The 11,365-nt window shown below is 38.9% G+C and overlaps 1 long non-coding RNA gene across 5 annotated transcripts in view; it reads right to left on the bottom strand.

Moving 5' to 3' along the window:
- The window catches only part of LOC107399731 (uncharacterized), a 186,050-nt gene that overhangs the window by 49,829 nt on the left and 124,856 nt on the right, over window positions 1–11,365 (bottom strand). The window lies entirely within an intron of this gene.

Raw genomic sequence — 11,365 nt, forward strand, 5'->3', positions numbered from 1 at the left:
TGTGTACTTGTCCATATGCTTGTATATCTGTGTATATATGTGAAATAATTCAGAGTAATAGGCTTCACATACCCCTTTAACACCTCAATAAATGAGACCTGATAGGAAAAGCAGACTTGGGACATTCTTCCTATTTCTTTACAGAGAATCATGAACTGAACTTCTCCAGCAATTTTGCATTATGTTTTGCTTTGAAATAAATATTTTAAAGAATCCTGTTGTAGTTTATTCATAGACTCCATCCTTTTTCAAAACTTAGTAAGCTTGCTTTCAATCTACTAACACTGTCATGCAAAGTCAGGCGGAGATTGGTTGAATGCTAGGGTTCTCTGTGGTTACACTAACCAAATGTTCACCCTAATATTGTGAGGCATTCACTTATCCCAGCCATTTTTTTTCCTTACTGAGAAAAATATATAATGGAACTGCATCATTTCACATTTCCTCCTTCCAAGACCTCCCATGTACCTCCTGCTCTCTTTCAAATTCAGGGCTTGCTTTTCTCCATCTGTTGTTTGGGATTTAAGGATCCTGAGCTTAGAGTTCAATTGTCTCCTCCTAGAGGATAATTTGATAGCCTGTCTCAGCATCTTCACATTAGATCAAAACAAATTTCTTTCCAGATAACATTTTCTGGGGTCTCTCTCTCGTTAAAGTTTATTTTCTTCCTTCATGAATTTTTGCTGTTGCATGAGGTATATGCCTGATGCCCTTAGAGGCTTTAGGAGATATGAGATGCCATGACTTGAATTACAGAATGTTGTAAGCTTGCATGTGGTTGCTGTACAGTGACTCTAGGTCCTCTGGAAGAGAAGTCAGTACTTCTAACTGTTCAGTCACTGCTCCAATCTTTTTTTTTAACTGAAATTTTTTTCTTACAGTATATTCTGATCACACATTCTTGTTTCCAATTCATACCAGATTCTCCTCATCTAACCTACTCTATGCCATTTCTTCTCTCTTCTCTCTCAGACAAACAAAATAAAAAGACAATGACAAAAAGCTACAAGAAACATGCACACCATAAAAAAATACAAAATTGCAATCAAAATAGACAAGGAAATACCAGTAAGACAAAAAATGTCCAAACAAATAGTATGAGACAAAATGTCTACAAAAATACCAGTGATTGTCTTTTGTGTTGACCACCCATTCTTCAGCAAGAGGCATAACCTGAACTGTGGTTAATGTATCCACCAGCCTGCACAGGTCCAACCAAGATGGAGTCCCAGTGCTTAGAAGGGGAAGTGGAAAGTGTCTCCAACATCTCATCAAGAATCTATCTGCATGTACATCCACTTGCAAAGGAAACTGGTATTCTACAATGTGGCGACTATTGTTACTTTTTTGGACTTTATTAGACTTCCTTTTTCCAAATACCCTACATTTCCTTTCTTTGTACATAATACAATGAATCACTGAAGGAGAAAGTAAGTTAGAAATGATAAAAGGTACTTTCAACTCAGATTCAACTGTCTATATACATATATGGAAAATATATTATTTATTTATTATAAATCCAGGGGTCTTAATTGTGGCCCATTATAGGAAACAAAAATAATTAGTAAAAATTCTGCATCAGAGTTGCTTTTGTAGAGAAAAATTTGTTGTTGTTGTTGTTGTTGCAGTTGCTGCTTTGGTTGTTGCTGTTTTGAGACAGGAGTTACTATATAGCTCTGGTTGTTCTGGAATTTTCTATGTAGAACAGGCTGAACTTAACTCTGAGATCCACCTGCCTCTGCCTTTGAAGTGATGGGATTAAAAGTGTTTATTACCATGCTTTAAAGGAGAGGAATTCTAGACATCTAGAAATGGAATGAAAGGCTTCCCTAAAGCCTGTCAGGTGATGCAGTATGGATATGGTCAGAGTGCTGTGGAAATGAGGGAACTAAGTGACACACTAACCATCCCTCTTTTCCCTCTTTGACACACAAGTTCCATAATCCATGGCAAATGAGTCTGTCCCTCATAGGAGCCATGGGATGCACTTGGGTATTGCAGTATGGGGAGCCCATGAGCATCAGCTGTTGGAGCACAAACAAAAAGGTCAGTTATTACCTCAGGAACTAAGCATATGAAGGTGGCAATAGATGTCACTATGAATAGCAGAGATTACAAAACAATGGAGGAAGAACCAAAATTATTAAGTTATCTGTGATTATGTTTAAAGGCTTTAGACTAGCATGGAAACTAGGTTCGTAAAGTACCAAAGCTAACAATGGGGCATCATGGACTGTCCCAAGCAGACAAAGTACCTGTCTGGGTTCACTCATAGGCAAATGTGGTGAGATTAGTACTGAGCACTGAATGCCTAGAGAAAATGTGACCAAAACACCATATGCTGTACTAGTGAGGTTCTGGAAGATTTTAAATCCCAGGCAGTAGTTTACAGAGAATATGAATGATAAATAAGAGAGATGATAAAAATTAAGTTTGAGGCTCGATGTGGTAGCACATGCTTTTATCTCAAGTGGAGGCAGAGGAGGATTTCTGTGATTTAAAGTTTAGCTTTCTCTACATTGTGAGTTTCTTGTCAGCAAGGACTATATAATGAGACCCTTTTAAAACGTTTTTTTATTATTTTATTTTATTTTACAATACTATTCAGTTCTACATAACAGCCACAGATTCCCTTGTTCTCCCTCTTCCTGCCCCCATCTCCTTCCCCCCAGCCCACCACCCATTCCCACGTCCTCCAGAGCAAGGCCTCCCCTGAGGACTGAGATAGACCTGAGAGACTCAATCCAGGCAGGTCCAGTCCCCTCCTCCCAGATTGAGCCAAGTGTCCCTGCATAAATCCCGGTTTCAAACAGCTAACTCATGCAATGAGCCCAGGACCTGGTAGCACTGCCTAGATGCCTCCCAAACAGATCAAGCCAATCAACTGTCTCACCTATTCAGAGGGCTTGATCCAGTTGGGGGCCCCTCAGCCTTTGGTTCATAGTTCATGTGTTTCCATTCATTTGGCTATTTGTCCCTGTGCTTTATCCAACCTTGGTTTCAACCATTCTCGCTCATATAAACCTTCCTCTTTCTCACTCATATAAACTTTCCTCTTTCTCGCTAATTAGACTCCCGGTGCTCCACCTGGGGCCTAGCCATGGATCTCTGCATCCAGATTCCTCAGTCCTTGCTTGGGGTTTCTGGCACAACTATTAGGGTGTTTGGCCATCCCATCACCAGAGTAGGTCAGTCCCGGCTGTCTCTCGGCCATTGCCAGCAGTCTTTTGTGGGGGTATCTTTGTGGATTTCTGTGGGCCTCTTAGCACTTTGTTTTTTCCTTTTCTCGTGTGGTCTTCATTTACCATGGTCTCCTTTGTTCTCCCTCTCTGTACTTGATCCAGCTGAGATCTCCCATTCTCTTTCCCTCGACCCTCGCCTTCATTGCTCCCACTCATGTCCAGGTTGTTTATGTAGATCTCGGCCATTTGTCCATCATTGGGCAATCCCAATCTTTTTTTAAAGATTAAGTTTGTCCTATTCAGTTTATCTCATCCAAAGTATGCAGTGTATATTTCTGTCTTGCAACAAGACAAACTAGGGCCAGATGTTGTTTGTCCAGCCCTAGGACTTTTAGCAGTCAATTTTTTTAATGGAGCAGCAAGGGCCATAGTACTGTCCTGGAGCATATGAGAACTGTGGAAATGGCTTGGCAAACATGAAAGCAGGCATAATGGTTTGAATGAGAAAATTTCCCTAGAGATTCTGGTATTTGAACACCTGAATCCCAGGTGGTGGCTCTTTTTAGTGAGGTTTCGGTAGTGTAGCCTTGCTGGAGGAAGTATATGACAAAGAGTGAGCTTTGCCATTAAAACACTTGTATGGCTTCCAGTTTTCTCTCCCTGCTTACTGTTTGTCCTCTACACTCTCTGTTCTCTACTTGTATTTAAAGAGATAGCTTTCAGCTTCCTACACCAGGCACCTTAATTAGGTGAACACTGAAGTTAATCAAAACAAAGAGATGACTATTTCAGAAGATATTATGTTAACAACACTGCTAAGATAGCAATCCATTAGGCAAATATACTACATCACAGTGTGCTCAACAAATATGCATAATTTATATAAAAAATAAGATGTTTTACTTGATCTATGTCTCTCTGTTTCTATCTCTCTCTTTCTCTCCCTCTCGCTCTCTTCTCATAAAGATGGCTAAATAGGGCTACTGTGCAACCTTGAGAATAGTAGAAAGAGAGAAAAAACTGAATATTGTCCTATGACTTCACATGGGTACTCGGGGCCTACAAATGCACAGAGCATGCATATGCACACTAATAATTAACACTATACTTATTTTGATGTGTTTATTTAAAAAATGTGTATATCTTTCAAATAACTCTGGACTTTGGAATTATAAACTTTTTATATTAAAAAAAATAAAAACAAAAAAATAACATTTAGTGGAATGTTTCCAATAGTGAAAAATGCTGAAGGACCACTGAACTCAATGTTGTATTTACATATCTATATCTGTATAAAATAATGATTATAAATGTTTGTTTAATAAGGTGAAATGCATATGTGAATACACAAGAAGTTGTAGATATTTAACACTATACACAAAGTCTTTGTTACAAATAAATTTTATGCTTCTGAAAAAGAAGTGTTTATGGTGTTGTGGTGGTATGAACGAAAATGACACTCATAGGCTCATAGGGAGTTCCATTCTTAGGAGGTGTGGCATTGTTAGAGTAGGTGTGGCCTTGATGAAAACGGCATGTCTCTGGGGGTGGGCTTTGAGGGTTCAGAGGCTCAAGCCAAGCCCAGTGGCCCTTTCACTTCCTGCTGCCTGCTGATCCAGATATTGAACTCTCAGCTCCCATTCCAGCACTATGTCTGCCTGTGTGTTGCCATGCTTCCCACCATGATGATAAATGACTAACCCTCAGCCCCAATTAAATGTTTTCCTGTATAAGATTTGCTAGAGTCATGGCATGTATTCACAGAAATAAAACCCTAACTAAGACAGAAGTTGGTACCAGAGACTGGGGGGTACTGCTGTAATAGGCCTGACCATGATTTTTCTTTTTCCGTGGAGGAATGTGTACTTTGGTTCTTTGAGTTAGGAAAGTAGTTAAATGCTTTAAGCATAGCTTAATGGGCCATATTTATAGGAGCATGAAAGACCATAGTACTGAGGGTGTTTCCAACTGTGAGGGCCCCGATCAAGATGTCTCAGAGTAGACTATTAATACATGTTCTAGAGACCATTCTTGTTGTATTTTGGTGAAGAATGTACATACTTTCTGACCTTATTAAAAACATCTGCCTAAGATTAAACTGAAGAGTTTTGGATGAGCAGCTTTGGCAGAGGACATTTCAAAACTACCTAGCATTGATTATGCTACGTAGTTATTATTGACCAGTGTTATGAAGATCTATAATGAAAGGAAGAAAGCTGCATAAGAAAATATACAAAATATAAGTTTGAAGAGAAAAGCAGCACCAGGAATTCCTTTAAAGAAAAACCTGGTGCTAAATAGAATAAAGGGAGTAGTGACCTCAGGGCAAGACCTGCTCCCCTCAGCTAAGCTTCCAAGGAGTGAAAATGAGCTAAGAGGTTAGGTCCAGACATGGTGGCACACATCTTGAATCCCAGCACTAAGAGACAGAAGCAAGTGGATCTCTGAGTTCAATGCCAGCCTGGTCTATAGAGCAGTTTCCAATACAGCTGAGATTAGGTAGTGAAGGAATCCGTCAAAAACAGCAATATGGTGAAGATGTAATTGAATTAGGGGGCTATGTTCCAGATCCAGAACACATTAAACTTCACTCAGACATGGAGATGTGGAGTTTAGAGTTTTCCTGGCTGATTTTCAGTCTTGTTTTGGTCTAGTATTTCCTCACAATTCTCCCTTTTGAAACAGTAATGTATATCCTGTGGCATTGTGTGGGGGAAGTATGCAATCTGCCTTAAAATTTTGATTTTAGAGTAACTTACAGTTAGGAGAGTGCAACAAGTCTCAAAAGAAACTGAGCTTTTAGACATTGTTGAGACTTTGATAGACTATGGGGACTTTTTTGTTTGTTTGTTTGTTTGCTTTTTGAGACAGGATTTCTCTGTATAGCTCTGGCTATCCTGGAACTCTATCTGTAGCCCAGGATGGCCACAAACTTTGAGATTCATCTGCCTCTGCCTCCCAAGTGCTGGGTTAAAGCTGGGCATTACCACTACCTGGCTCACTATGGGGATTTCTGTGATGCAGGTTTAAATTATGATATGGTTACAAAGCCTATGGGGACCAGGGAGTGTAATGTGGTGTTTTGAATGGAAATGGCCCACATAGGCTCATAGGGAGTGGCACTATTAGGAGGTGTGTCCTTGGAGTAGGTAAGGCCTTTTGCTTATTGGAAGAAGTGTGTCCCTATGGGTGGGGTTTGAGGTTTCAGATGCTCAAGTGAGGACCAGCTTCACTTTTACTTCCTGGGGCCTGCTGATCTGGATGTAGAACTCTCAGCTACCTCTCCAGAACCTACCTGCATGTGTATTGCCATGCTTCCTACCATGATAATGGACTAAATCTCTGACCTGTAAGCCAGTCTGAATTAAATGGTTTCCTTTATATGAGTTGCCCTGGTCATTGTCTGTCTGTCTCTCTCTCTCTCTCTCTCTCTTTTTTTTTTTGTTTTTTCGAGACAGGGTTTCTCTGTGTAGCTTTGCGCCTTTCCTGGAACTCACTTGGTAGCCCAGGCTGGTCTCGAACTCACAGAGATCCACCTGGCTCTGCCTCCCGAGGAGTGCTGGGATTAAAGGCGTGTGCCACCACCGGCCGGCCCATTGTGTCTCTTAACAGCAATAGATACCCTAAGACAGGTATCTTTACTCAAGAGAATATATCAGCTACAAAGAAAATAAAATCATGAAATTAACAGGATAATGCATGGAAACAGAACAAAAAATCTCCTTGTGAGGTTACTCTCCTTCCAGCCCTCAATAAAAAGCAAATATTGTATGATTTCTCTTGCATGATAGTCCTAGCTAGAGACATTAATGGTATTTGTGCTTACTATGAGGAAAATAGGAAACTAGAAATTAGTCACTGCAGACATTGGGGCATTTAGAGAGAAGTGGTCATAAAATGCTTGTGAAATGAACATAGAGAAAGGAATCATGAAGGCAGAATAATTCAAGGAAGTAGTATAATGTTGGGGATGGAGAAATAAGGTACTGAGGGAAGGGTTACCAGTAATTAATTGTTCATGAAGAAGGTAATTGGGAACTTGTAAACTTGCAATTAAGTTCAAACTATAATAAGTGAGGTTTAAACAGGAATAATAATAATTGAGGTTTAAACTAAGAATAATATATATTTATAAACTCTAAATGCTGCCTTTGTTTCATAGTGCTAGGAAGTATTGTGCAGCTGCTTGCTTGGAAAGAAATGATATTGATTTTCTTATTTATTACTGGACCTTACATGTTAAAATTTTATATGGATGTGTATTTTGTTACTTAGTTATTCTTGGCTTGTATTTACAGATCTATAATGAAAAGAAGCAAGCTGAGTAAGAAAAAAAATACAAACTTTACAGTTTGTGGAGAAAAGGAGTACCAGGAAATGGTTCAAAGAAAAACATGGCCATGGTGTTGATGGCACACAACTTTAATCTCAGTACTCAGGAGGCAGAGGCAGGTGGATTTCTGTGAGTTAGAGACCAGTCTGGTCTACAGAGCAAGTTCTAGGACAGGTTCCAAAAGCTACACAGAGAAACCCTGTCTCAAAAAGAAAACAGTGACAACAACAAAAGCAGCATGATGCCTAATAGAACAAAGGGAGTGGTGAACTCTGGGCAAGACCCTGCCCAGCTAAGTTTCCAACCAGTGAAAAAGAATTAAAGGTTAGGTCTAGATGTGGTGTTCTTTAATCCCATCACACAGAGACAGAAGCAAGTAAAATCTGAGTTCAATGCCAGCCTGGTCCATAGAGCAAGTTGTAAATTATTCAAGCATAGGCAGTAAAGGAAACCATCAAAAACAGAAAGTTGAAGATATGTGACAATAGTGAACAATGCTATTCCTTCAAGACACAGTTTAATAAGGGAAGATCTCAGTACCAGACAAGGGTTAATATTCTATGAGTTATTGGTCAGAGAAGTCAACGAATCATATACAGCTATAGAGGCAATTACCATTATTCTTGGTTACCCATTAGAACTTGATGGTAAGACCCTATTGTTCAAGACACAGAATAATTTGTTTGCAGGATACAGAGAAATTGACCTTGAACTAACCAGAAATCTCTTCATGCTGGCTAGGATCCATAGTATTAGAAAGTGTTGTGCAGGGTGCTTGCCTAGGGGAGAAAAGACAGTAATTTTTTAACCTAGTACTGGAGCGTACATGCTACAGTAAGGACATTCTAGGCAAGAAGTACCCACTGGTGCAATAGTGGCAATTCTGTTTATGGGAGTAACTATCCATTTTACTGATTGGAATTGAGGCCAGATCCACAAGAGGAAATATAGGCATGGTTCTGTAAATATGTTAAAAAACCAAAAATGAAAACAAAAACAAAAAAAGGCTAGGGAAGTCTTAGAGGAAAATCCATTGATGTTTTCAAAAATAGTCATATTGCAATGCTACATTCTAAATATATATATGTTTACATCCAGAGATGTGTGCTGGTCTCATCTTTGGTTAGATATGATCCTTATTGCAGTTGGTATTGATTAATTCTTATTTGAATAACTACTAAAAGCACTGAGAATGGAAACTGTAATAACTCAGCTATAGAGGGATTGTATATAATAATCCTTGTCAGGAATCAAGAAATATCCTGAAAAGGGTATATAAAGAAAATAAGAGCTGGGGATGATGAGGAATGCTGTGAAATGCTGTCCTCTATACACGATAAGGCTATTTCACACATGATGTAACAGTTGTGGTTACATACATACTCCTTAAGCACAAGAGGAAGCATGTATCCAAGCATGGAGAAGGGGTTCTCAAGGCTGTAACCATAGCTGAGGAGTGATTGCCATTGACTGATGCAAGAGCAAGAGTCAATTTTCTGTAGAAAAAAATGGCTTCTGGTAAGGATAAACAGGATATGTTGAAACATAATAAAGACAATATAAAATAATCCTAGAGCTAGCATCATGCTTAATGAAAAGAAACTCAAAAGCATTTTTGTTCAAAACATTAAAAGACAAGGATATTCATTCTTCTTCTTCCTACTCAGTATAATCATATGTCTTAGCTAGGGCAATAAGAGAAGTGAAGGAGACAAAGGCAATAGAAATAGGAAAGGAAAAAGGCAAAGTATCATTGTTTGAATATGATATAATTAATTATATACACAGAAGTTTCTAAATACACCACCATTCAGCAAAGTTGCAGGATGAAAAATTAACACACTAAAATCAGTAGGTTTCCTACAACAACCATGCTGAGAAAGAACTCATAAAAATATCATTCATTTTATATATATATATGTATATACATATATACATATATATATATGTCATATGTTATACACATTTCTAAAGGCTACAGTGAAACTTTGAGAAATGGGAAAAAACCAAACCAGAGCCTTATATGCCTTCCATGTTTATAGATTGCCAGGATTATTATTATGAAAATGATCATACAACTAAAATCAACTAAGAGATTCAATGTAACCCAATCAAAATCCCAGCAAAAACCTTCACATACATTGGAAAATAGAAATTGAAAATTAATGTGGAAATACAAAAGACTTACTGTAGCAAAAATAAAAAATCCTGAAAAATAAAGAGCAAGAAGTATCCACCATCCCATATTTCATGTTACACTATACAGCTAAAATGATAAAAACAATATGGTATTGCCATAAATACCAAGAGACCATGATAGATCCTGGGTCTACCCAGTTGCTGGGGTGGAGGCCTGTGGGGGATGCGAGAATGTACAGCAGTGACAACTAGTGATTAAAAGGTTGAGCCGCCAGAACTACCTGATGGGGAGTCCTACCTAGCAAGGCCATCGGGTCACTGGCTATGGAAACCAGTTGTTTTCTGTCTGTAATTTTTCTCTTGTGCTACTATACTTCTATGCTAAGAACTGCTATGAGTGTTTTCCCACTGCTTGCGTGTTTATCTGGAGAAAATACTTCATCTTTGTCTACACTTATAGTTGTGGATGGTCAGGAAGTTGATTTCTGTTTAAGTTGTATTATTCTGATATATAGGAATAATACCAGAATACTCTTCTTTACTGACACAGGAAAGTACAATAGTCTCAGTTTCAAAGACAGCTAATGTTGGACTTCTGAACAAACTCAAAATAGACTAAAAATGGCCCCTGTAGAAAACACACAGAGACTAATTCCCAGCTGTTGTATACTGCTACATCAAGGCCAGGCTGTTTACATTGAGATCTGGCTCTTTGCAGTAGCTCTCTTTTTGCACGTACTCTGACTATGCTCAAGGTTCAGCCAATTGTTTACTATCTGGGATCTCTCAGCAACTTAAAGCTACGTGCATAAGTCAATGGGACATTACTAGCCAGAGAGAAACTACATGACTTACCTTGTGTTTTGAAAATAGGTAAGGCCCTGAAAAGGTAACTTATGATTTTCCAGAGTTTGGCTTGAAGCTGCAGTGGAGGTGTGGAAAGAGAGGGCTGTGGAGAGCTATGAGAGAGTTGCTGGAGAATGTCAGTGAAGTGTATGTGTGTGTGTGTGAGTAAGAGATGAAGAATCATAATGAGGAAAGTGTGAAGGAGTGAGTAGGTGAAAGAGTGTGAGTAAAGAGTGAGTGAGTAATGTAAAAGAAGGTGTTTAGTGAGGGTGAGAGAGAAAGCTGTGTGAAAGAGCTGCTGCTACACAGAAAAGCTGTGCCTAGGAACTGTGTGAAATGCTGTATGGTGACAGAGCTATGTAAATGAGATGTTTAGCTGTGGCTGTGTGGAGATTTGTAACTATGTGGAGGCAAGGAATATGAAGCTGTATGGAAGAGAGTTGTAGAAGAGAAATATATGATCTGGGCGGTGGTGGTGCACACCTTTAATCCCAGCACTCGGGAGGCTGAGGCAGCCAGATCTTTGTGAGTTCGAGGCCAGCCTGGTCTACAGAGCGAGATCCAGGAAAGGCGCAAAGCTACACAAAAAAACCCTGTCCCTCAGGAAAAAAAAAAACAAAAAGAAAGAAATATATGTAAAAGAAAGATGTGTAGTCATGTGAAAAATGTATGTATGTAAACATATGTAGCTGTATGCAGTAGTGGTGAGATAAGTAGCTGTGTGGAGACAGAAAGAGTCAGAAACCATTCTAAAGTTAAATAGAAAGTTATTATCAGAAAGCATGTGTGTTTCCTTATTTTACCAGTCAGATAGAAATTTATTTTATATAACCTCAGATAGAAAAAGTCTAGCCCTCAGATACAT

Source organism: Peromyscus maniculatus, chromosome 1 (genome assembly GCF_049852395.1).
Source record: "Peromyscus maniculatus bairdii isolate BWxNUB_F1_BW_parent chromosome 1, HU_Pman_BW_mat_3.1, whole genome shotgun sequence".
In the NCBI taxonomy this organism is placed as follows: Eukaryota; Metazoa; Chordata; class Mammalia; order Rodentia; family Cricetidae; genus Peromyscus; species Peromyscus maniculatus.